Source organism: Spinacia oleracea, chromosome 1 (genome assembly GCF_020520425.1).
Source record: "Spinacia oleracea cultivar Varoflay chromosome 1, BTI_SOV_V1, whole genome shotgun sequence".
NCBI classification, from domain to species: Eukaryota; Viridiplantae; Streptophyta; class Magnoliopsida; order Caryophyllales; family Amaranthaceae; genus Spinacia; species Spinacia oleracea.
This window is the reverse complement of record NC_079487.1, coordinates 13,024,367-13,052,358: the sequence shown is the minus strand read 5'-3', so window position 1 is coordinate 13,052,358 and position 27,992 is coordinate 13,024,367.

Sequence of the window (27,992 nt, the reverse complement as noted above, 5' to 3'; positions counted from 1 at the left end):
CGTGACATAAAGGGAATGCAATTATGTTTGACCACGACGGCCATAGGTTCCCTTGTGATCCCTGGTGTGGGGATCTCTCAACGTACACCCGCAGGGTAGAGATTGAGGGTTCGGGGGACTGTAACTACCGAGAGGATTACTCGCTCGTCGATAACTCCAGAGGCAGGATATCCTTACTAGCTCAGCATAAATAATTGAAGGGACATGCGTTAACTATTAAACTAATCTGAGTTGATTTTAACAACATGCAACATATAATACTAGATCGAGCGCGATTATCTGATTTAGATTGTTTAAAGGGACCTAGCATGATAATCCAATTTCCAAAAAATATTATCTTTATTAGGCGTGATAGAACAATCAGATTCAATTAGTTTAACAGTTCATAAAAGGGCAAGGAAAGCAATTAAATCATGGAAAAGGGACACATTACGACGCACCCTTGAGAGGTGCGTCACGGTTCTCAGAAAACTAACCACTTTGACTTTGCTATTTCTCCTTTTATTTAACGAATCTCAAGATACGGGACAAGATATGTTCTGTTCGATTTTTGGATCGATTGCGACAGAACGCGTGATCAATTTCGCAGCGTGAGGCTTAGGCTTAGGGGTTGGAGTCAATACTCAGAATAATAATTGTGTGTTGTTTCACGTCGAACTTGGGGCTATATTTATAGAAAAGAGTTCGTGGAAAGATATAATTGTAGAACTCTAACCCACGAGGAATTAGGAAAGAACACGTCCCAGGTAATTTCAGCGCCCAGGGCTGGGCGCCGAAGATTTCGGCGCCCAGAGCCAGGCGTTGAAAATAGGGTCTGGGCCGTTTCTTTGTCAGATTCGGACTCTTAGAATCCGGAGTGTATGAGACTTAATCGAGTCTTTTAGTGCGTATTAATTTTATGATGGGATGCGTCTGGGCCCGTTACGAACTCTAGGCTCGTTAGGATTTTAATGAATACGTAACCCTTATTTTCGAATCATATTAGGAATAGGATTCTCTCGCAATTTCTATCTCATTTAGGATTTATGTTGGAGTGCAACACCTAATTCTGACAGGTTTCTATCTTTTATGACTTGCCACTTTTAACAGCTACCCATTAAGGCAGTTACTATTTTTAGCAGGTTTCCATAAATAGCAGGTTTCTATAAATAGCAGGTTTCGGGTGAAATGAAAAGGGTGATTGAGATCCGTTATTTTATAGGAGATGCGTTGCTAAGTGGAGATTTATATTCTCATCATCGAACCTTCCCTTTAGGGAATGGGGACAAAAGTAGGTGTCTACACCCCCAAGGGTATGTGGTGCTTTACTAATATCCCTTACTTATCGGTTTGCGCTTTCCTTTTACCGCTTTGTCTAAGTCATTCATTGAGGTGCTAAACCGAGCCCGGGGCATATGATGCCCCAGATCTGGAGGATCTTCTCGGTGATAGACCGGGTTACCGTTGATTGGGTGGTGCCTTTTGACTTGGCTGATATTCTCTACACTTATGATCTGAAGATGAAGGATTGTAATTGATACACACTGGTTATGGAGAAATCGATGAAGAATTTGGCAACTAGCCTGGGGGTAAACTATAGGGGTTGGCAAATTAGGTTCGTTTTTGTGAACAAAGAGTCGTTAAGGGAAGCAGGTGACTTTTGGTGGAAGAATGGACACGTGAAGGTAAACATCTGTCATATTTTGCGTTTTTCTGCTATTTTACTGAACGTCGCCTTACTTTATGTTGTTTTACAGTTATTGACGTGTCACTAGTGGACTTAAACATCGACTCTCAGGAGAAGGCGGTGAGGTTTCTGGGATACTATGAAAGTGAGAGGATGTTTCTGAAGGAAATAATGGCCTTGGTCCAAGTATGCATTTTATGCTAAGTCTAATAAATGCGGTTCAGTATTAATTAACAAGTTAATAAATTCAGTGAGATCAAGTGAACTGAATGCCTAGCTAGAGGCCGCTTCAGTTCAAGTGGAATTAAAAATATTAATCCACAACTTACTCTTGACTGAACCCGTAGGGTCACACAAATAGTACGTGAACGGATCAAGTATTTAAGTGAATATATTATTCATTAAGTACTCCCTTTATGAACATTCGGATACGACTGATCTAGGTTCCAGTGGGAGCTGAAATCGTCAAAAAGGCAAAATAAAGAATACTCCGGAAATGATGATATTTGTCGGAAACGGAAATATGGTTCATGACGGAAATATAAATATTATCCAAGTCGTAGGTATTACCGGAAACGGAAACATGGTTCGTATCGGAAAATATTATCGAAAATAGAAATATTGCCGGAATCGGAAATATTGCCGAAAGCGGAAATATTACCGGAAACGGAAATATTGTCGGAAAAGGAAACTATTTCCGGAGTCGGAAATATTAACGGAAACGTAAATATTTGTTCGAAACGGAAATGAATTCTAGAATCGGAAAACGAATCGGAAGCTCAACGAGTGACAAGCCGGCAAGCGAGCCGGCCCATACCTCGACAAGCAAGGCAGCAGCATGGGCCTCGCCCTGCGAGCAAGGCAGCAGCCATGGGCCGCGCCAAGCTACGAGCAAGGCAACATCCATGGGTCACGCCAAGCTACGTGCAAGGCAGCAGCACATGGGCCGCGCCAAGCTACGAGCAAGGCAACAACACATGAGTCGCGCCAAGCTGCGAAGCAAGGCAACATATCATGGGCCGCGCCCAGCCAGCATGGCTGCTGGCCTGCCGAGGCGAGTGCCACAACGCACTGGGCCGAGGCAGCACGCACACCAACGTGGCCCGTTGTGGCTGCGTTGGGTTGTTTCATCTTGGTCTCCAAAAAATATCCGATTGCTTAATTCCCAAGTAAACTTGGATTAAGTATTCCTAGTCTTACTGGAATTCAAATAATTAAGAGTTTAATTAATGTTGCAATTTTAATTGAATAAGAATTTCAATCCTAGTAGGGTTGGTAATTCTATTCCTAGTAAGACTCAAATTCCTTATTTCCTACACTATAAATATGAGGCTAGCCCCCTATAATTATACAGATCAATTGAATTGAAATCATATTTTATTCCCATTGTGTTCCAGGGAGAACATAATACAAGCCTAACCCGAATACATAAAACCTTAAGTAAAATCCTAGTTAGTTGAACCTAAGGCGGATCTGAACATGATGTGGACTTTCTACGGAGGGGCAACGTTTGGGGCTCTAAAGATTTGTTCTTGTTCGGTTCAGGAGAAGCTAGGGAAGGTACACATTACATTGTATGTCACCTAAATTATGCTAATTGACTATGTGGCAATTAATTCGGATTCTGGCTTTATGGTTTTTCCGCATGAATTATATTGTTGTATTATTCATAACCTAACAGTGGTATCACGAGCCTCTAATTAATTCCATAATCAATTATAGTTAACATGGATTAAATTTTATAAATTTGCAATGAATTAAAGGGGTGATTAATTTCGTGGATGTAATTGCTTGCAAATTCGTGCAATTATTTTATTATATGTTCGCAGTATTTTTCGGCAGTTTTGCCAATAATGGTCGAAATCTTATGTTTTATAGTGAATTTCGCATATAAACGACGTTTTAAAATTTTGACAAAAAATCAAGGATTTGATGCCGAACCCAGAATTCCCAAATTCAAAGCCTAACTATGACGTTTCGGAGGTTTTAGTTATTCGAATGCAAAATTTGTAATTTTTATGATGTTAAATTAAATATTTAAGAATCATGCATGTATGTAAATATTGAATCTATGATTGACCTACTGTATATGTTTAACAATTTTAAGGTCTAATTTTATTCATTATACAACCTAATTTGTAATTATAATTAATTCGTTGAATTTCAAATAATTTAGAATTTATTTTGAATTTCATAATTAATTGATAATTTAATTAGGATCCTGTGATTTAAAACCACCATAAAATTTGTTAATATTGAAAAGTTTTAAAATTTTATGACCTAGATTTTATTCCCTAAGAAAATATGTAATCGGAAATTAATTTGAATAATAAATTTTCGATATTTCGCCTAAATTTAGTGAAATTAATATGGATTATTAATTTGTCGTTAAATTTAAATATAAAGTTTTTGATTTTTATAAATCGTTCACAAACTTGCACGCACGAAGAAATTGAAGCTAAGTGTTACCCTAAAGGGGTGTTGCATAGTGCGGGCATGCGGCGACGAGCAAGGGAGCTCGTCGCCCATGTGGTAGTAGGTAGCGAGTAAGCACGAGCATGCGCGCGCTGTCGTGGGCCTGTGCGGTGTGTGTTGTGCGAGTGATCGAGCAAGGCGACGAGCGTCAAGCGCAAGGCAAGAGGCAGGCCAGCAGCACAACGAGCAAGGGAGCTCGCGTGCTGCTGCGCCAAGCCCCCTGCCCAGCGCACAACAGCATGCACAGCGCTTGCTGTTGCGTTGCTCGTTGTGATGCATCAGCCGACCAGCGACAAGAAGGCCATGGGCGCTGCCATTGTGCACGCGGCCCATGGGTTCTGCGGTGTGGCTTGCTTGGGCGAGGCGTGGGCTTCGGCCTACGGCCTTGCCTTGGCACGTTGGGTCGTTTGTTTGAATTTCGGTTGAGCGTCGATTTTAATTAAATTTCGTAATTTTAATTTTTCTCGGAATTTAATTTTGATTAATTTAATTATTATAAATTAATTTATACTAATTATTTTAATAAAATTAAAACCTTGGTAAAATTATAATTAATTAATTTTAATCAAATGAAAATAATATTAAGGGATTTAAAAATTATTTTATATGAGCTTTAAATTTTAATTATATTTGTAAGTATCCGGTTGGACTAGGAAATACAATTTTATGTTTGAAATTTGTAAAGCATGTAAATTCTTGGTTTTAGTGGGAGCTTTTAGTCATTAAACTCTGATTAGGTCTTTATTCCTTTAAGGTTAAAACAACTCGATTAGAACTAATAATATTGAATAATTTGTAGATTGTTGGAACCTTGATTAGTTGCTGCAAATGTTTATGTGATGCATGATTTTTCTACTAACTTTCTATGTGGGCCATTCACTGATAAATGAATGGATGAATGGTATATTGTAAATGTACTGTTTTGCAGGTTATGGAAAGTGACTAGTATTGGTCAAATAGGATAGAAAATATGGTCTGCGTACCATTAATATGTATGTAAAATTGGTCTTATGCACCAAAGTTTTTATTTAAATATGGTCCGCGTACCATCAAATAGTTGTAATTAATTTTAATTATAGCATATCATATTTGAAGAAAATGGCGCCTCCCATGGTGAAATTCAATACGGAGTTTCCAATCCATTTTCAAAGACGGAGTTTGAAGTTGAAGCTTCAAGATAAAGTCGGGCCATACTAGATCACATTTAAATCTTATGCATGCTTTAAGTTATTTATTGCTTTAAATATGTCTTAATAATGCATGAGATTATGGCTTGTTTATGTTGCATGATTAAGGATTTTAGTTCACTTAAAATCTAACCAACATAGTAAGAGCTTTAAGTTCCAAACTTTAAAAATTGAGTTAAAAGGTGTCATTCCAAAATAACGCTTACTTGGATAACCTTTACATCAATCTAAGTAATAGTTTTCCGCCATAGCGAGGTTGTACTTGTTAATTCTAAAGGGGTAAGGTACACAAATAATTGTGAGTACATGTTAGTTTTGGTGAAACTCAACGATATAAGTAAGGAGTCCTTTTATGTCGTGGCAAAGAGGATAGGTTTACCTAATAAGTTCTTAGACGTACCTATCAACCAACAGTAGTTTCTAGACTATTAGCAAAGGATTTGCTTACCTAAAATATTTTAGACTTGAGTCAGAACACATAATGTGCTTAATTCTTCAATGATTTATGGATCTTGGATTCATTTTATTCACACCTGCCGGAACTAAATATTTTGAATAAAATGTCAATGACTTGTCTAAATTGCATGTTTGCTTTTCAAGTTATTACTAATGATAAATGTTTAGACTTTGCATGCTTCAATGTATGTTTTTAATTATTGTTTATAATTAAATATCTTTTACTACAATAAATCCTTTTAGAAAGGTAACAGTAAATTTCCTCGATTGGTAGTGAATCCAAGAACGATTCACGGAAATGAGAGAATATGAGCAATTTAAAATGTACGTTTCTTATAGCGACTTTTATGGTTGTTTTCGAGTATTGAAGTCGAATGGAAAACCGATTGGTGCTTGTGAATTCAAATACAATGTAGTTTTGAGATCATAAAGCATTGAGTTTAAACGCTCAACTTTACCGATGGTTAACAACCTAATATCTTTGTCCATTTAATTCTCGAATGAGTCTAGTCCCTAGACATTCGAATAGATCGATGCTTAGAGAACTTTAGAAGCTTCTGGTAAGATCATCTAGTTGAAGCAAAATATTCAACATAAATAAAATGGTAAGAACCTTGTTGGAGTGACATTGGACATGTCTAACAAAGTATAAAAGTCAATACTAGAGAAGTCAATTCTCAAGACTATAAGAAAGGGTACAAGAAATAGGAAAACAAGGAACAAATGAAAGGAATTTACGATTCCGTTTCTAACTACAAGTTTATGTTTAAAGAGAAGTGACCTAGCAATCAAACTTCCTTGGTAGCATATACCGCTTGAGGTTTTTACTTCGGTAATAACTCAAACAATGGAAGCTAGGCTACACTAATGACCTACAAGTGGGAAATGAAGCATGGCATTTCTACATTAGTTTTAGGGTCATCTAGTTTGTTTTAAGTTCTTTCAAGGCTGTAACTTAATGGCTATTTTGTTTCATAATCAGCATACCTAAATTTCTGTTTTCAAACATAGAAAGACTCATATTCAAGAAACACAAAACAATGTTTGTTTGTTTATTTGAATGAAATGGTCATTTACGGGTTGAGTCATTTATGCTTGATTAAATCTCTTGATTTGAGTTTCACAAACCTTTAGCATTGTTGCTTAGATCATGTCAACAAGTTAACATTCAAAAGCTCTATTTTGATGGACTTTTGAAAGTAGATTGATTTGTAGATCAATTCAAGACAAGCTAGTCTTACTTGTTGAAAGTAACAAAAGATATGAACTATTGTTAGAACACTAGACAATATAGTTCAAAGCTAAAGAAATATTGTTAGATCATTTCAATGCTTTGAGTGAATATTGGTTTATTTACTCAATGTGATATAAATTTGAATCAGTTTGGCTAGTTCATAGATTCAGAAGTATAAAACCCACTTGGCAAGAAATCATAAAGATCTAGGTAAGATCATGATGATGATTACTTATACCAAGAATGATCATCAATGATTGTGTGTTGTAAATTCACAATCTAGCTCCATAAGATATGATTTATCTAAATTGAAATAATCGAAGTCAATTAGTACTTGATTTGATCAATGATGAATCATAAATATTTTTCCTATAATTTGTAAACAAAATGGTCAACTACCACCAAACTAAACCAAATTCGTCAAAGCTATTGAAAAGTAATTTCAGAATATCTTTTCAATAATATATATATCTAAAGAGTTGCTAAACTCAGTGGGAGCTTAGTGTTTGTTATCCAACAACCTAAGGCCCAGGTATAGATATATGTTTCATTGTGATGTATTCAAATGAGACACAAGGGTATTGTTTCTACCACGAATTTTGAGAACATAATGTTTGTTTGCTCGAAATAGTGTCCTTTTGGAGATTCTTCTTTGTAACACCCTAATAATTCCTTGCTTTTATAAAACCATTTTCCAACTTAAAATAAAGGAATTACTAAAGTATTACCTCCACCGTGATAACGGTTAAGGCTAGTACCAGAATTACGCAGCGGAAATTAATGTTAACTAACTTTCAAACCAACATAAATAATAATTATTGAGGCCTCCTACAAGTTGGAACCATAACGGCCCAAAAACCAGAGTGTTAAAAATCCAACAAACCCAAAACATGATTAAAGTATTAAAATAGTTTCAAAGCACAAAAGAATGCAACTCTCTCAACCATCCCAAGCTACATGATTTCGATCGTACTTTGTTCTACCAACCTGCTAAATTAATCTACTCCCCAACAATGCAAGTGCGAATGATGGATCATCATAGGGTCATTAAGGCGAAAGCCATGACGAAAAGACATAAAGCACGTAGTCAGCAAAAGCTGAGTACTTACAAGGCTAGAGTGAAATTAAACTATAAACATGCATCACTCGCTAAAGTACTAATCAATATGCAAAAGACATTTAATAATTAACAAACAAATCATGAATACAAGACTCGACTCTTGACTCGACTCTTGACTCACAATTTAATTAGAATAAGCTTCGAACGAGCCAAAAGAATATTCCATAAAGGAAGGATGTTGGGAGCCCACCAAACACCATAATATATAATATAATGAATATCGGACCATACCGAGTGTCGGGCCATACCGACGGAATTACAGTGCATAATTTAAATGAAACAACGTCTTGTATCATTAGTAGGAGATCAAGCTTTCCGGCAAGTCTCCCCCCATTGTTCATACTCAAGGTATATACGTTCCTAGAGTTTTGAAGCTTGTTCTGGTTGCACTTTACGTTTATTAATATTTTATTAAAGGCGAACTCGAGACTCAACAAACATACATACATACATACATACATACATACATACATACATTAATAAACGACAACCAAAAAATCTCATTTTAATCCTTTAGGACTTGTGATCAATCAATCAAGACGTAGTGAAATTACTACCAAGTTCTTTCTCACAAAAGGTGAGATTCCACATCATGCCTATTAACATGAGGGTTGTGCCCTTGCACGACAAATCCTAATTCATTTCATATAGAAAATATTCCCAACTGAACCCTACATGTGCGGTGGCTTACATGAGCTAACCCTTCACATGTGGTAAAATAAATAGTACAACGAGGTACGAATAATTGGCTCAAAAGTATGCTAGACATCTCGTACAATAGCATAACAATAAATTATTCATCCCTTGCATGTGAAACAACCATACATGCATAAATATTGAACAACATGATTGACAATGAAATCCATACTCACAATAGTCCCAACATTCTTGTTCAATCAACAAATCAATAATTCCAATAATAATAATTCACATGATTGTCCACCAAATCAAATATAAATTCTCCAAGTTCACGTAATATGATTTACATCAATAAATAATCACGTAATGTCCCTTGACAAATAATGTGGTCGCTCTAGACTTGTACGTACCTGGAATACCTAAGTACGGGGGCCACTGTGCGAATCATAACTTACTAGAAATCAACTCCTATAAACACAATGGAGAAACTTAATTATTATCCATGTTTACTAAATTTCCAGCAACTATTTAAGATTCTAAAACCTTTGGTTTAATTAGAAATTAATCGTTATTCGTTAAATTAATAGTCTCAAATAGTCAACTCAAGTCCTAGCATAAAAACATTGACTTTTTAGCTTTAAAATCATTAAAAATCAACTCTTTAAAGCTTATAAATAATCTGAAAATTTAAGTTGATTCCCATAAATTAAATCGTCATTAAATTATGTGAATCAATCTATTGAACACTCGGAATTAAAATCCTACAAATAAATTATTAATAAAACCATGTTTTGACCTTAAAAATTGACACTTTAAAAAGTCATTAAATCTGAAAATTATAATTCCTTTGAATTAAAAATCAATCTCATCAAATCAAATACGAAAAGTTAAAACACGGTGTTCACAACCGTTCCCAACATTTTAATTAATCAAAACCAATAATAATAATATAATTTAAAATACGGAATTGAAATGGAATAGGCAAGGAAGAAGAGAATTATACTAATCCGGCCTATAGCACGGTACAATCACGAATTGAATGTGATTGGGCGAAAATGGACAAATCGGAACAAGAACAATACACACAACACACGTTGTTGTGTGTGTGTTGCGTGCGGTGCAGCGACATAACAAGCAGGGGCAACCAAGGGAGCAGAAGGGCTCGCGTGTGCACGAGCGAGAGAAAGAAAGTACGAGTGTGTGTGTGCGGCTGGGCGATGAGCCACACACAGCAACCCCAGCAACAAACAACAACAGCAACACGCAACAGCACGCTGGGCGCAACGTTGTGTGTGTGAGGGCGAGGGGGAGAGCAAGAGAGTGTGAGGTGTACGGGTGGTTACGTGCACGACGGCACGAGGCAGGGCAGAAAGGGAGTGCTAGGAATGGTGCTCGAAGGCACGGGGTGCAGCAACGAACAGCAGCGCTCGTGCTGAGTGCTCGGTGAGGGGCGACGGACAAGGAGAGAAAAATTACTGCAGCAGGATTTTAGAACGCTTATTACTTCTAATTTATAACTTGGAATCAATCGATTCATGAGGAAAAGTTCAAGAACTTTTCGAGATATACAACTTTGAAGAAGAAACTATTTTCTGAAAACGAACAGAAGTAGGTGAAAAACGGCCAAATATAAGTTCGACGAAAGAAAGAGGAATTTAGGGTTAGGGTTTTACTTTAAAGTTTAATGAATAATAGTGAGGGATTTTTGAGGGTGAGCACCTATATTTATAGGTTTAGGAAACTCAAAGATGGGCTAGGCTTTAGGATTCCCTTACGGGCTTCATAAAACATAAGATGGGCTTGCTTTAATTTGTTTGGACTTGAACTTGGAATTGAATTGGGCTAGATTCATTTAAAATCGTTTTACTTTGAAACCCAATTAAACTCCCAACTTGAAATAATAAATTCGTTTTGTAATTAATTAAAATAATAAATATTCTAATTAATTATAAATACATTTAAATAATATTTAAATGCGGTTTAAATTCTAAAAATCATAAAAATACTTTATAAATATAATAAAATATATTTATAAATACAGAAAAATACGAGGTATTACAGTTTCCAAAATGACAAGTGGGAGAAAATAGACCTCAAAAGTCTTCGAGGCGAACAACAAACATAAACGGACGTTCCGGAGGCTTTTCGAAGTTCTTCAGAAAATCCGAACACTTATTCTTTAAGGACTTTAGAAGTGGCTTTAAAGAACAGACATCTTTCAGAAGGCTTTACAAGTGCTTCATGGAGAACAGACTATTCAAAGGAATTTCGAGTAGCTATTGATATTCTATTGTTTGATGTTCTAAACCCATGTAGGCATAGAATCAAGGTCACTAAAACTATGAGATTCTTCTACTAGATAGTGAAAAAACCTACAACTTGCAATCAAACTATTATCATGTAGATTAATGAGTTTGTGACTTGTAAGAAAGCTATGACGAAACCTAGATTCCCTAAAATGGTTAGAGGCCATATATAGACTCAAATGTTTTAGATGGTTAAAGGCCATAAAACAGAATCAATGTTTTGATGAAAAAATTGAAAATTTGTTGATTTGCAAGATCATATTAACACCTATTGGTTGCAAATTGGTTTGAAGGATGAAAACTATCAAACATGGAAGTGTGTCTTCACACAAAGCTATATTAGTTGCTAAAGGTATCAAGCAAATTCATGGCGTGGATTGTGTTGATACCTCATGCAAAATCGTAATGCTCCAGTCTATAAATCAAGCAATGATTGCATATTGGTACATATGGCAATTGGATGACAAAACGTATTCCTCAATCAAATGTTGGAAGAAACTATGTACATGGTATGTCATAGGATTTATGGATCCAAATAATGCTTAAAATGAATGCTAGCTTATGAAATCCGGGTTTGGATTTAAGAAAGCAATTGGGAATTGGAACTATATTTTAGTGAAGCTAATAAGTATTTTAGTTTCATAAAATGTATATGATTCTTATAGATATATAATAAGTTTAGTGGGAGTACTTAAAACGTAATTGGTCCTATGTTTATCACACACATATCTCTTTATTGTGAAATAACATTAAAATGCTAATGACTTAGATTTGAAATTATTCATCAATGATGGACCAAGGCGAAACTTAGTACATACTGGGTATTAAGATCTATTTACAAAGATCTTATAATATTGTTTTAGATTAAGTAATGGCATTTACTAAATCAAACACGAAAGACTCAATTGGAGATATTCGACCCATATGAATAAATCTAAGTAAAGAATGTTTGAACTATGTATAAGAATTTACTAAGTTAAACATCAAAGGATCTAAATGAGATTCTTCACCTATTTTATATATTAAAGAATTTAGCCGGATTCAGTATCTACTGAAACTGAATGAGCTAAAGTTACATGAATAGAATTCAATTGGGAATTATTATGCAAAACAATTTATCATGTATAATATAATATGAGGATTGCCAAAAATGTATCGTATGACTTTAGGCATGACGAACATATACCAATCTCTATTGATCTAAGTAAAGATCAACTAGATTGAGATCAAGAAAAACTTATGGCCGGTACTTGAAAAGGTACATAGGATTAGTTCTTTATTCAAGGAAATGAAGATATGCTAAATATTGATGCTACATGCATAAACACTAGAAAATGATCAAGAAAGACCCCTTTGGAGTTAACCATTGGCAAGAACGAGCTATATGCATCGTGGTTTAAAATGGCAATATGGATTTAAGACCATGAGTTGTTGCGTGGTAAATTAAATATTAATTTCTATGTTCTAAGATACAGCTGGAAAGTCTTCCACATATCCGTGAACTGCTTGGATAAGAAAATCTAAACAAAGCATCACTAGCAACCTATATAGTTGAAGTAAAAGTAATTATTTCCTAAGAAGCAATGAAACAGAGTTGTTTATGTTAAAGAGTTATTCACTGAACTTGGGTAGATCACATGTCTACCGACTTGATGGTTCTTCATTGAAAAATGCGTAGAACCACTCTTGAAGCAAGAAAGACTAGATCACAAAATAAACATATTCAAAAGATCTTATCATCCTATCTCGAAAGACATTCAATGAAAAGGATATTAAGATTGGCAAAGCATGATAACTAAACCTATGCAACGAGTGAGAAACAACACTCACGTTGTGGCACTGGAAATCAAGCATAGTCTTGAATTCCATTAGTTGTTTTAAAGATGGGTTAGAGGCCCATGGTTGTAAAACATTGGGGTTGAACATTTATCATATATGAAATGTACTTTCATATTCCGTTTAATCTTAGTTTAGTATCAAATGATGAGTCTTTGACAATATATATTCAAGATAGACGGTCAGGACCAGTCCTGTGACTAAGAAATGTCTATCAAGTGAACTTGAATGTCAAAAGTTGAAAATGGACCCTGGTCGGAAGTTTTCTATAAAGGTGGACGCATATAAAACGCTAGACGACTAGAATGCAAGATGAGTAGTTGTTTTGTTTCTTGAACTATGTGGACATGGCAATGTTGCAATCATTTGCATATATACTTACTTGAGAATATTAGTATCGGACATACCTATGAAACTTTACTGTAAGAGATGAAAATATCTGATAAGTAAATTTCATTACATTATTAGACACTAATCCTCAATACCTGAGTGGTTTGAGATTACTTGTTTGAGAACTGGTTACTTTGACGTTGTCAAGCGTCGCACTGTAAAAGGAGACTATAACGGCAATGCTCGGGTAATCACCTATCAAATGAAGTCTAACCTCAAGATCACAAGATTGGGATTGTCCTCCCATAAATCCGGATGAGATGTTGAAAGTTGTACAAGGCCACTCGGAGAGCTAGAAACTGAAAAATGCATGGTCGTGATCAGATTAATCATAGGCTATGATTATCTGTTTATTTGATCAGTTGAACTCTGAAACCGAGAAATACCTCTGGACATAATAAGGATGAATACTCTTACCTTATGTTCACGAGCAGGCATCAAGCGACAAAGGAATTAGGAAATGCACACTTGTCCCTAAGGACAAGTGGGAGACTGAAGGAAATAATGCCCTTGGTCCAAGTATGCATTTTATGCTAAGTCTAATAAATGCGGTTCATTACTAATTAACAACTTAGTAAATTCATTAAGATCAAGTGAACTGAATGCCTAGCTAGAGGCCGCTTCAGTTCAAGTAGAATTAATAATACTAATCCACAACAGACTTTTGACTGAACCCGTAGGGTAACACAAATAGTACGTGAACAGATCAAGTATTTAAGTGAATATATATTATTCATTAAGTACTCCATTTATGAACATTCGGATACGACGGATCTCAGTTCCATTGGGAGCTGAAATCGTCAAAAAGGCAAAATAAAGAATACTCCGGAAATGATGATATTTCCGGAAACGGAAATATGGTTCATGACGGAAATATAAATATTATCCAAGTCGTAGATGTTGTCGGAAACGGAAATAGAAATACTGCCGGAATCGGAAATATTGCCGGAAACAGAAATATTGCCGGAATCGGAAATATTGTCGGAAAAGGAAATTATTTCCGGAATCGGAAATATTAACGGATACGTAAATATTTGTTTGAAACGGAAAAGAATCCTGGAATCGGAAAACGAATCGGAAGTTTGATGAGCGACAAGCCGGCAAGCGTGCCGGCCCATCGCTCGACAAGCAAGGCAGCATCCATTGGCCGCGCCAAGCTACGAGCAAGGCAGCAACACATGGGCCGCGCCAAGCTACAAGCAAGGCAGCAGCACATGGGCTGCGCTAAGCTGCGAAGCAAGGCAACATCTCATGGCCCGCGCCCAGCCAGCACAACTGCAGGCCTGCCGAGGCGAGTGCCACAACGCACTGGGCCAAGGCAGCACGCACACCAACGTGGCCCGTTGTGGCTTTGTTGGGTTATTCCGTCTTAGGCTCCAAGAAATATCCGATTGCTTAATTCCCAAGTAAACTTGGATTGAGTATTCTTAGTCTTACTTGAATTCAAATAATTAAGAGTTTAATTAATGTTGCATTTCTAATTGAATAAGAATTTCAATCCTAGTAGGGTTGGTAATTCTATTCCTAGTAAGACTCAAATTCCTTATTTCCTACACTATAAATATGAGGCTAGGCCCTCATAATTATATAGATCAATTGAATTGAAATCATATTCTTTATTCCCATTGTGTTCAAGGGAGAACATAATACAAGCCTAACCCGAATACATAAAACCTTAAGTAAAATCCTAGTTGGTGTACATGCCCTCTGTAGCTGCAAGTGGAGCAGTCAATTACATCTGTAAGGTCAAACAAGATTGCACCAACAGACTTCACTCTGACTCTTGGTTAACAACCACAAAATATTCTATTGGTGACATGTATAAGCAACTGAGTGAGCAACAAGCTAAGACCAATTGGTCTCATTTTGTTTGGAACAGGTTCACCATTCCAAAACATAGGGTCATCCTCTGTCTAACTCTGCAGGACAGGTTAAAAACCAAAGCCAGGCTCTTCCCTTATGGGGTTACTGATAATTATCTTTGTGCCCTCTGTGGTCTACATACAGAGGATAGCTCTCATCTGTTTTTCTCTTGCCACTACAGCATAAAATGCTGTAGGAAAGTTCTTCACTGGTTGGGATTCAGCACTCACAGAACAAGCTTGTTCATGATCCTTAAGTGGGCTCAGAGTTAGTGTGTGGGTGGTTTTAGGAGGAAAGTCTATTATGCTGCTGTTGCAGGAGTGGTCTATCAGATTTGGAAAGCAAGAAATTAAGCTATTTGGGATGCCATGGTCCCCTCTTTGGATAGTAGTGTAAGCTATATTCAATTTTCTGTTAGGCATAGAATTAAGAGTAATCTAGGTAAGAAAGTGAGTGCTAGAGATAGGGATTGGATGTATTCCCTATAATAGTACTAGTTTTTCCTCTTTTGAGCTTTGTTTAGCATCCTAAAGTGGAGGGGGTCCTTCCTAGAAGGTTTGTCTCCCTTTAGTTATGCTTAGTTTGTAATAGTTGTTGATTAATATATAAAAAAGCTCTCTTACTTGTCAAAAAAAAAATCCTAGTTGGTTGAACCTAAGGCGGATCAGAACGTGATGTGGACTTTCTACGGAGGGGCAGCGTTTGGGGCTTTAAAGACTTGTTCTTGTTCGGTTCGGGAGAAGCTAGGGAAGGCACGCATCACATTGTATGTCACCTAAATTATGCTAATTGACTATGTGGCAATTAATTTGGATTCAGGCTTTATGGTTTTTCCGCATGAATTATATTGTTGTATTATTCATAACCTAACAGTTTCTTCGTGACGTGAGTCACTCCGAGGATCTAGAGGGGACAGGCGATGCTAAAGAGGAAATTTAAGGAGAGGTTGAGGAAGAGATTGAGCAGACGACGCGACGTAGGAGAAGGAGGAATTTGGTCAAAGAGATCGTCGCCAATTCGTCGTTTGAGGATGGCGAGGATGAAAAACCTGAAGAGGAGATGGTTAACACTTTAGGTACTTGTGTTTTTGGGTATATATTTGTTTTGTGTTTTGGATAAGGGATGAAATAACATGGTTTTCTTTGCAGAGCATACCTTGCCGTCCAAGCCCGTGGCTAGGATGTCGCCGTCTGAAATGGCTGAGCGGGCACGGAAGCGACTGAGGTCGTCTACTACTTCGGCTACTGCTTCCTCTGGAAATACAAGTCTGTCCTTGGTCGCTCATCGCTCCAATATTGGCGCCAATATGGAGACGACATTCGTTATTGGTGGCGAGGGTCCCCATTCGATAGCGTCGTCGTCTCCTCTGAGGTCGTTTAGGTCGCCTGACGTGCTCAGAAGGTTGTCAGCTGATCCCGGCGCGAAGTCGTCTATTGATGACTTGCACATCACTCTGCCCTCCAACTTCTTGAATGACGAGAATACGTTTGTCGTCTGGCCCTATGCTGAATGCTTGCTTCTGTTGTCGTCGTACCAGAGATATGGTGAGGCGAAGCCGATGACTACCTTCTCTGATGCTGCTGAGTTAATTTTGAGGGTTAGTTTCGCAAAATTTAATTTAAATTTTTAGAAAATAATTTAACTATGAAAGTGCATGCATCGTGCATCGTGTGTTTAATTATCGCGCGTTAACTGTCGTGTGTCGCTGATGTTGTGACATCTAACCTATGTAGGCGTTATAAGCCTCCTTGTCTGCTCGCATTCATTGTCGTCGTGTTCTTGATGAGGCGACGAAGGCTGGGAAATTGGAAGACGAGGCGCAGAAGGTTGCCACATCGTGGGAGTTGAAGTATAAGGTTTCCAACAAGAAGGCGGCTGACCTGGCAGCGAGCGTGGAGGCCAAGGACGACCAGATTAAGGCCATGAAGAAAGAAGTTGAAGAAGCAAGGGCTAAGCTGACACTTCAAGCGACAGAGATAGCAGGGCTAAAGGAACTGTATGAAGCGTGCCAGGAGGAAGTGAAGGATTGTGACGCTGTTTTCGTCATGAGGACTAAGGCTCAGTTGATGTGGCGGTATTTGAATGGCGAGGCAAGGCTTTGGGAGGCTTGGAAGGAGGTGGGTACCTAAATTTCATATGGTGATGACATGGCTGATTTGGTGTCACTGTCAGCTCAGTTGGCGATGAGGGAGGATAGGATACCGTGGACACTGCTGGCACCGCGAACAATGACATTGTTATTGACGCGTACCAAGGAGGTGACGACGACCCGCTGCCCTCACTACTCAAGAAGGAAATGAGGAAGAGGCGCTCGTCATTGCTAACGCCCCCAGAGCAGGAGGTGGAAGATGCTCTGGCCTCATAAGAATAATTTGTAATAGCTGTAATTATCTCTAATTTAGCTGACTTATGGTTTATTTTTGTTTTTGAATGTTTTTACTCGTCGTCGATGAGACAACGGGGTGTTTTGAATACTTTGCTTTTGGTGTGGTTTTTCCATGGAAACTAGCGGTAGTTTGGATTAAAGTCACGGCCCTGAGGTCGCGCATTTTGGTGTTTATATGAATGTGTGTTTGTGTTTGTGTTTGTTTATTTGGTTCGTATGTGTTTGGCTGGAACAATGTTTGATGGAATTTTGTTTTTACTGTGTTGTTGTTATACGCATTGGTTATAGATGTCACCTGTAGGGTACTCAAACAACAAAGTATGTGCACATAAAAATAGTACCAGCGTTGTTAGTACTCGCGCTTGGTGGCGACGTGTCGTCGTTGGGATCCAATGAGTTTAAGGGTCATTACCATGTTGACGCGTCATCGCTTGGTGCAGTAGACGCTTACTGACGACGCTTGTAGTTTGTCGAGTACTGAACCTGCGAGACGAATATTGGTGTAACACCTCGACCTCTAATTCAAGTATTAAATCATAATTAACAGCGGAATTAACCTAATTCGGTCGGGACATTACCTGCCGTAACTCCATCTTGGGAATTATAAGGCAACCATCAATCATAACTATTAAATCCCAAAATTTATATAATAATCCTTTATATTACCAACATAAAAGTACATAACTTACTAAAAATCTTTAATTAAACTATTAAAACTTTAAGCATAATCTAGGTGAATATTATTAGAGTGAAATCCTCGCCACTACTCGTTTCCATCGTTCCCAGCAGTACCTAAAACAGAAAACAAAACGGTGAGCCGAAGACTCAGTAACGACTATCCTAGCAACGTAAATTCATTTCAATTCATTTTATTTAATAACACAGGGAGAATAGAATAATGTAAAACATTTTATAAAGTTCTTTATTTAATTCATTCATAGTTTTTGGGTGCACATGCTAGCCGTGGCAAGTATGACATGGTGGAACGTCTTCCACGATGGACCGCTGTCCATAAAACATGGGGCCTTGGCCCAAAAACATGAGAGCCTTGGCTCAATGGGCGGATGCCCCATGGGTACATGCATGACCGAGAATCGTAAACTGTGAACATATACTGCCAAACGGACTAGGTCTTTCACTTTCATTTATCATGTTTCGTTTAATTTTACATTTTAGCCTTTTTACTTCAGTTGAAGTAACATAATTCCTTTGGATCATGTGATCAAAATAAATCATCATTCCTGTCATGGTTTCTTATAAACATTATTTTATAAGAACATTCAATCAATCATATTATAAGGAATAATTCCATCAAATCATATTATAATAAACAATTCAATAAACTCATATTTCATTTCCCGCAATTCATAAAGCATGTCAAAACATTCATTTAATAAATCAATCATAACGTTGTAATTTAATAATCGCATTTATAAGGGAATTGCGGGTACTAGCAATAGTCGTTACCTCACTTCCACGATTTTGCTAAGGATTTTCCTTGGTTCTTTCGTCCTGAGCTCCGAGTCCAATTTCTTTCAAAATAATAAATTATTGAATTAGTACTAAATCGATAAATAATTTTAAATCAATATTTTATAAAATTTTTATAAGTAATGAATTTATAAATAACGAATTTTTAATAAAACATAATTTCGAAATTTAACGAAATATTATTATTAGTCGAATTTTTGATCAAAATACATATATATTTTTATAAATAGATTTTCATAAAAAATATTATTTAAATTCCATTTTTATTAATTCAAGCTAGTTACTTCATTTTAGTAAAACCGAAAATTAACTATATACATTTTTCTACTTGAAAAATAATAAACAATTTTATTAGAAAATAACTAAGTTATCAAAATTTATTAAGGCAAGCAAATTATTAATGAGCAAATCTGAAAATGCAATTCAGATCTTAACTTACCAAAGGCCCAATGCAATTGGCCCAACCTTAAATGGGTTTGAGTAAAAAAAAACAAAACCAAAGTTTAAAAAATTGAATTTCTGGTTTTTGGTTCCTGGGAGAAGGGCACGAGCAGGGGAAGGGGGTGCACGGCTCAAGGGGGCACGAAGGGGGAAGGAGAGGAAGGGGGGGTGGCTGGGCTCGGTGGTCGGCGACGGGAAACGCCGGCGTGGCTGGGCGATGCTGGCCGCGTGGCTGCGGTTCGCGGATAAAAGGGAGAAAAAAGGAGGGGAGTGCGAGAGGGAACGAGAAAAGGCGGGGCTGAGAGGTGGGTCTGCTGCGTGGTGGTGGTGGTCGACCGAAGAAGCAAAGTGATAGGGCTGGATGCTGGTTGTGATGGCGTGCCGGAGGAGAGAAAAGGAAAGCAGGGGAGTGACAGGGGGAGTTGCGATGGAGGGAAATAGCAGGAGGAGGTACGGTGGGTGTGCGGTGGTGCTGGGGGGCCACGGTGGTTGAGGTGGTTGCTGGATGGTGGTGATAATGGTGGTGGACGGCGGTGGTCACAGTGGTGGTGGGTGATAGCTTGAATCAAAGAAGAAGAGAAGGAATGAAATTGGTTTTTGGTTTTGATTTTTGAGGTTGAATTCCTTGAAATGGAAATGCAATTTGTGTATCAGTATTGAAAAGTTTGCTTGGGGTCCAAGGGGTGAACTTGGACAGAATTGAGGGAAAGGAAGGAATTCTTTCCTCGTTTATACGTGGAGAGCAAGGGAAGAGGAGGAATGGAAGAAAAATTCTTCACTCCTTTGTACGTGGAGAGCAAGCAGAAAAAGAGAAAAGGGGGATTTTGGCTCTTCTAAGGGCAATTTGGTAATTTCACAAGATTAGGCCAAAATTTCTGAAATTTGTTGCTAATTTTGAAAACTTCTGGAAATAGAAAAGTTTAGCTAAAATAATTCTTTGTAAAATATCGTTAACGAAAAATAAATAAATTTTCGTTTATAAATTTATCGTTTAAAATAAATTGTAAAAACGTTTGAAATAACGAAATTCGATTATTCGTAATTTATTTAAAACGAAATTAAGCTAATAAATATTTTTAGTGTTAATAAATCAAGTTTTAAAATTTCGGGGTATTACAATTGGTCACTAGGAGAATAGGCCATTGGGGTGACAACGGCCCTCCGATGCCTAAGTCAGTAATGGTTGAGATAAAAACGAAAGCGATACAATACGTAAAGGAAAGAAAAACGAAAGCGAATAAACTGATAAAATTGTGAACGACGAAAGCGTCAAAAGTGATAAAGTTTAAGGTGGGTAGCTATCCAGCTTGAGGGACCAACTTTTCGTCCTTAGTGGCAAGTCTGTACGCCCCTTTGTCGATTATCTTGTCAATCAAGTATGGTCCTTCCCAAGCTGGTGCCAGTTTACCTGCGTTCAATTCTCTTGTGTTTTGAAACACTTTGCGCAACACCCAACCGCCTTCCTTGAAGATCTTTTCCTTGACGTTCTTGTTGAAACACCTTGCGACGATCTGTAGTTGGGACACCATCCTTATCAATGCTGCTTCTCTGAGTTCTTATGTGTCTTCGAGGTTCTCACTTAGCTCCACGCCGTTCTGTTCTGGTGTCATCAACCCGTATCTCGCACTGGGTAGTTTCACTTCTGGGGGCAATACAGCTTCGCACCCATAGACGAGTGAGAAAGGCGTATGTCCCGTCGCCGTCCTAGGTGTCGTCCTATTGGCCCATAAGATGGAGGGAAATTCATCTGCCCACCTCCCTTTCTTTGCATCTAGTCGTTTCTTTGACGACCCAATGATTGTTTTGTTGTTGGACTCTGCTTGGCCGTTCGCTTGAGGATACCTTAGCGTCGACGTCTTCAACTCGATATTCTACGTTTTGCAGAAAGCTCTCGTCTTGTCGCTTATGAATTGGAACCCGTTATCGCATATAATTTCTGATGGTACACTGAACCTGCATATTATGTTAGTCTAAATAAACGAGCATACTTGTTTGTCCCTTACTTGTTAGAACGCACCTGCTTCTATCCACTTGGAAAAGTAATCTATCAGTGCTAACATAAAGACCTTTTGTTCTGGGGCGATGGGTAGTTTTCCAACTATGTCCATTCCTCCTTTCATGAAAGGCCAAGGTGTCAAAGTGGGATGTAGTAATTCAGATGGTTTATGTGTCATACCTACGTGCCTTTGGCATTTATCGCACTTGGCGACGTACCTCATGGCGTCTTTGAACATTGTCGGCCAGTAGTACCCGTTCCTCTTGACTCTAGCTGATAGAATTTTACCGCCTTTGTGCCCTACGCATTCTCCTTCGTGGTATTGCTGGAGTAGTCCTTCCCATTTTTCTTTGTCTGTGCATCTCTATAAGGTTATGAATAAACTAATTCATTCGGAAAAACCATAAAGCCAGAATCCAAATTAATTGTCAGGTAATCAATTAGCATAATTTAGTATACATACTATGTGATGCGTGCCTTCCCTAGCTGCTCCCGAACCGAACAAGAACAAGTATAAAGCTCCAAATGTCGCCCCTCCATAGATAGTCCAACACGTTCGGATCCACCTTAGGTTCAACCAACTAGGATATATCTAAGGTTTTTATGCACTCGGGAACTCACAATAAGTGATAAGAAAAAGTATTGAATTTATTGAATTCAACTTGTGATGTATGTTGAAGCAAGCCTTCCCAAACAACACATGTGAGTGTCCCACATTGATAAAAGAGAAGATATATAATCACTTAGTAAGGCCAAGGGGCTACTCCCCTTATTGCCATATGGTTTTAAGGTGGAACGTCCTACGGTCTTGTTAAGTGGACTCTCTCTCATGATGACGGGTGCGGCCCAGACCCGTATTTAACATGGTATCAGAGCCAAGCCCACAACTGGGACCTTAGACCGTTAATACTCTAGGTCAAATTAAAATGACACGTGTGAGGGGGAGTGTCGAGAAACGCGCTCTGGCCCATGAAACATCACACGTGGCCGAGCTAAAAAAAAAAGGGAACTCACACGTGAGGGTGAGTGTTGAAGCAAGCCTTCCAAAACAACACATGTGAGTGTCCCACATTGATAAAAGATAAGAGATATAATCACTTAATAAGGCCAAGGGGCTACTCCCCTTATTGCCATATGGTTTTAAGGTGGAACCTCCTACGGTCTTGTTAAGTGGACTCTCTCTCTTGATGACGAGTGCGGCCTAGACCCGTATTTAACAATGTATGATATCTATTTATGATCATGGATCATCTATTTACCGCCCACGCATTGCTGCAGGTTGGCAGCCTAGCCGCCCACGCTTGGCTTACAGGCCATGCGTTGGGCGCTAGGCTTGGCGCTGGTGTTGGGGCTTCGTGCTTGGCGTCGGCGTTGGGCCTTGTGTTTGGCGTTGGCTCGTCGAGCGATGGGCTGGCTCGCTTGCCGGCCTGTCGCTTTTCGTGCTTCCGATTCGTTTTCCGGTTCGAACAATATTTACGTTTCCGATAATATTTCCAATTTCGACAATATTTTCCGATTCCAATAATATTTCCATTTCCGGCAATATTTCCTATTCCGGCAATATTTCTTTTTTCGTTAATATTTTCCAAAACGAACCATATTTCCTTTTCTGGCAATATCTCCGATTTAGATAATATTTATGTTTCTGCCATGAACCATATTCCCGTTTCCGGCAATATCTTCATTACCGGCAAATATTCTTTCTTTGCCTTTTAATGATTTTAGCTTCCACTGGAACCAACATCCATCATTTTCGAATGTCATTTATTAAAGCATTTATTGAATAATGTATTCACCTAAACACTTGATCCGTTCACGTACTATTTGTGTGATCCTACGGGTTCAGTCAAGAGTAAGCTGTGGCATTGATACTATTGACTACTCACCATATTTACAAGTGTAAAATATGGGTCATCACAAGATCAATAAGGAAATTCACTTAACACTCAATCCCAAATGTAGAATACCAATTTGTAAATGCTTCTTCACTTAAGACGCATGTGAAGGAAATAGTGCCCTTGGTCCAAGTATGCATATAATATTAAGTCTAATAAATGCGGTTCAGTATTAATTAACAAGTTAATAATTCAGTGAGATCAAGTGAGCTGAATGCCTAGCTAGAGGCCGCTTCAGTTCAAGTGGAATTAATTATATTAATCCACAGCTTACTCTTGACTGAACCCGTAGGGTCACACAAATAGTACGTAAACGGATCAAGTATTTAATGGCATTAAATACTCCATCTATGGATATTCGGAATCGACGGATCTTGGTTTAAGTGGGAGCTGAGATCGTCACAGGCAAGAAATGAATACTCCGGAAACGATGATATTGCCGGAAACGGAAATATGGATCGTATCGGAAATATAAATATTATCCAAGTCGTAGATGTTGCCGGAAACGGAAACATGGTACGTATCGGAAAATATTATCGGAAATGGAAATATTGCCGGAATCGGAAATATTGCCGGAAACGGAAATATTGTCAGAATCGGAAATATTATCGGAATTGGAAAATAATTCCGGAAACGGAAATATTAAATATTTGTTCGAAACGGAAATTAATTCCGGAATCGGAAATATTAAATGTTGTTCGTATCGGAAATGAATTCCGGAATCGGGAATTTAATCGGAAGCGTATCGTACGAATTAGCATCGGGCGAGGCCCGCTAAACGAAGGCCCAGCACGAAGCCAGGCCATCGCCCAGCGAGCCGCACGCAGCAACGCACGCCTCGACCAGGCCCAGCCAAAGGCGCGCGCGCGCGCAGCACCGCACATGGGCTGTGCGCTTGTCGTGGGCCGCGAGGCCTGCGCGGGTGCACGGCTTGTACGATGCGTGTGCAGGAAATCCTAATCCTATTAGGATTCGTGCGAAGATTAAAATCCTAATCCTATTAGATTTGCTTTGTTATTTAGAGTCCTAATAAAGTTCTAATTAACAAATCCACATCCTAGTAGGATTACAATTCCTTTTCCATACCTCTATAAATAAGGGCCTAAGGTCATTATTTACATATACGATTCAAGTATTCAAAGTGATTTTTGAGAGCAAAAATTCAGTCATATAATTGCCTACAATAGCCGAAAATTCTAAGTACCTTAAGGGCGATTCTAGTTGGTCAAGCTTAAGGCGGATCCGGGGGTGCTGTGGACTATCTACGGAGGGAAGACATTTGGAGTCCTAAAGACTTGTTCTTGTTCGGTTCGGGCGCAGCTAGGGAAGGCACGCAACAAAGTGTATGCATCTAAACTATGCTAAATGATTATGTGTAAATAATATGCTTTCCTGGCTTTATGGTTTTTCCGCATGATTTATGAATTGTCATATGTATCATAACCTAACAGTGGTATCACGAGCCTCTTATTATTTTCATAATCTAAATTGCATAAACATGGTTAAATATTACAAATTTGCAAGAATTAAAAGGGGTGATTAATTTTCGTAATTGTTAATTAATTGCAAATTGCGTTTATTTAATTATACGTACGCAGTTTTTCGGCAGTTTCTTCGTTACTCATCCAAATCGAGTGATTTTTGTGTCAATTCCGCATGTAAATGGCATTCTAAAATTTTGACAAAAATTTTTTTTTTCGGCCGAACCCAGAATTCTCAAATTCGAAGCCTAACTATGACTTTTCAGAGGTTTTAGTTTTTCGAATGCAAAATTTCGTAAATTTAAGATGTTAAATTAAATATTTGCGATTCTTGTTGATAAATCCTGAATTTTTGATTGACCTACTGTATATGTTTAACAAGTTTGAATGCCTAGCCTTGTTAATTGTGCAATCTAATTTGTAATTATGATTAATTTGTTGAAAATTGAAATAATTTAGAATTAATTTGATTTTCATAATTAGTTATAATTTAATTAGAGACCTATGATTAAAAACCACCATAAAAATTGTAAACTTATGTTAAATTTTAAATTTTTTATGACCTAGACTTGAATCCATGTTAATCGCAAATCAATTAAATAATAAATTTTCGATTTTTCGCCCTAAAATTATGAAATTAATATTATTTATTAATTTGTCATTAATTTTGAATATAAATTTTTAATTTTTATGCGATTCGCTCATATAACTTGCACGCACAAAGCAATGGACGCTACGTGTTACCCTTAATGGGTGTTGTATAGTGCCGGCGTGCGACGACGAGCAAGGGAGCTCGTCGCCCATGCGGTACGAATGCAGCGAGCAAGGGCATGGTGCACGAGCACAAGGAAGCAGCTCTGCCTTGTGTCGTAGGCTGTGAGCAATGGGCGTATGGGCAGGGGCGAGAGCAAGGCACAAGCAGTCGCGTGTGGGCAGCAAGCGTGCTGCGCCACAGCGCGCACTGCCTCGCGCAAACATGCGGAGCCTCGCGCGCAGCGAGCGCAAGCTCGCGTGCCACGAGCGCTACGCACAGCGTCGATGGCTCGCGCGCAGCGAGCGTCAGCTCGCATACTGCTGCCTCGTGCGATGAGCGCAAGCTCGCGTGCAGCAAAGGCAAGCTCGCAGCGAGCGATGGCTCGCATGGATCGAGCGCTGGCAAGCGAGCGCAGCGAGCGATGGCTCGCGTGCAGCGAGCGCTGGCGCGCGCAGGGAGCACCAGCTCGCGTGTTCGATTGATGCCTTACGATGGTGAGCAGCAGCAATGCGACGCAGCGCATAGGCTGCGCGCACATGGCCAGCGATGGCTGTGTGCGTGTGGCCCATGGGCGTGCGTTGCGTGGGATTGTTGCGTTGCGATTAGATCGTTTTGAAATTTTAATTTGAAATTTTCAGTTTACGTAATTTTAATTAATTTTAAAATTAATAATTTAAATTATTTTCTTGGATTTTAATTTTGAATATTGTAATTATAATAAATTTTATTTATTCTAATTATTTTACTAAAATTAAAATATTGAATTAATTTAAATACGACTGAAATTAAATTAAATTTATGGATTCAATTATAAATTTATATGAGCTTTAAATTTTAATTAAATTTGTATGTTTCCGGTTAGACTAGAAATACATTTTTATGTTTAAAATTAGTAAAGCATATGAATTTATTAGTTTAAGTGGGAGCATTTTTAGTCATAAACTCTTGATTAGGTCTACAAATCCTTAAGGTTAAAACAACTTGATTAGAATTAATAAGGACTGAATAATTTGTAGATTATTGGTGCCCTTGATTAATTGCTGCAAATGTTTATGTGATGCATAATGTGTTTTACTAACTAGCTATGTGGGCCATTCATGATAATGAATGGGTGAATAGTATATATTGTATATGTACTGTTTTGCAGGTTATGAAGTGACTAGTATGGCCCAAATATGATAGAAAATATGGTCTGCGTACCATTAATTTGAATGTAATTGGTCTATAGTACCAAAGTTGTTTTTCAATTCAAATATGGTCTGCGTACCATCAAATAGTTGTAATTAGTTTTAATTATAGCTTATTCTATTTGAAGAAAATGGTGCCTCCCACGGAGATTTTCAAGACGGACTTTGAAGTTGAAGCTTCAAGATGAAGTCGGGCCATACTAGATCACATTTATCTTATGCATGTTTTAAGTTATTTATTGCTTTTAAATATGTCTTAAAATGCATGAGATCAAAGCTTGATTATGTTGCATGATTAAGGATTTTAGTTCACTTAAAATCTAACCAACATAGTAAGAGCCTTAAGTTCCAAACTTAAAAATTGAGTTAAAAGGTGTCATGCCAAAATATACACTTGCTTGGATATCCTTTACATCAATCTAGTAATAGTTTTCGCTCAGCGAGGTGTTACTTATTGGTCCTAAAGGGGCAAGGTACACAAATAATTGTGAGTACATGTTAGTTTTGGTGAAACTCAACGATATAAGTAAGGAGTCCTTTTATCTCGTGGCAAAATCGATAGGTTTACCTAATAAGTTCTTAGACGTGCCTATCAACCAAGAATAGTTTCTAGACTATTAGCAAAAGGTTTTTGCTTACCTAAGATGTTTTAGAATTAAGTCGACAAACTGTGCTTAATTCTTCAATGATTTTAGGATCTTGGAATCATTTTATTCACACCTACCGGAACATTAAATTCGAATAAAATGCTAATAACTTGTTTGAATTGCATGATTGCTTTAATTTTCAAGTTATTATTCATGATAAATGTTTAAGACTTTGCATGCTTCAATGTATGTTTTAATTATTGTTTATAATTGAATATCTTGCACTGCAATAAATCCTTTTAGAAAGGTAACAGTAAATTTCCTCGATTGGTAGTGAATCCAAGAACGATTCACGGAAATGAGAGAAAGTGAGCAATTTAAAATGTACGTTTCTTATATCGACTTTTATGGTTGTTTTCGAGTATCAAAGTCGAATGGCAAACCGATTGGTGCTTGTGAATTCAAAATACAATGTAGTTTTGAGATCATAAAGCATTGAGTTTAAACGCTCAGCTTTACCAATGGTTAACAACCTAAAATCCTTTTTCCATTTAATTCTCGAATGAGTCTAGTCCCTAGACATTCGAATAGATCGATGCTTA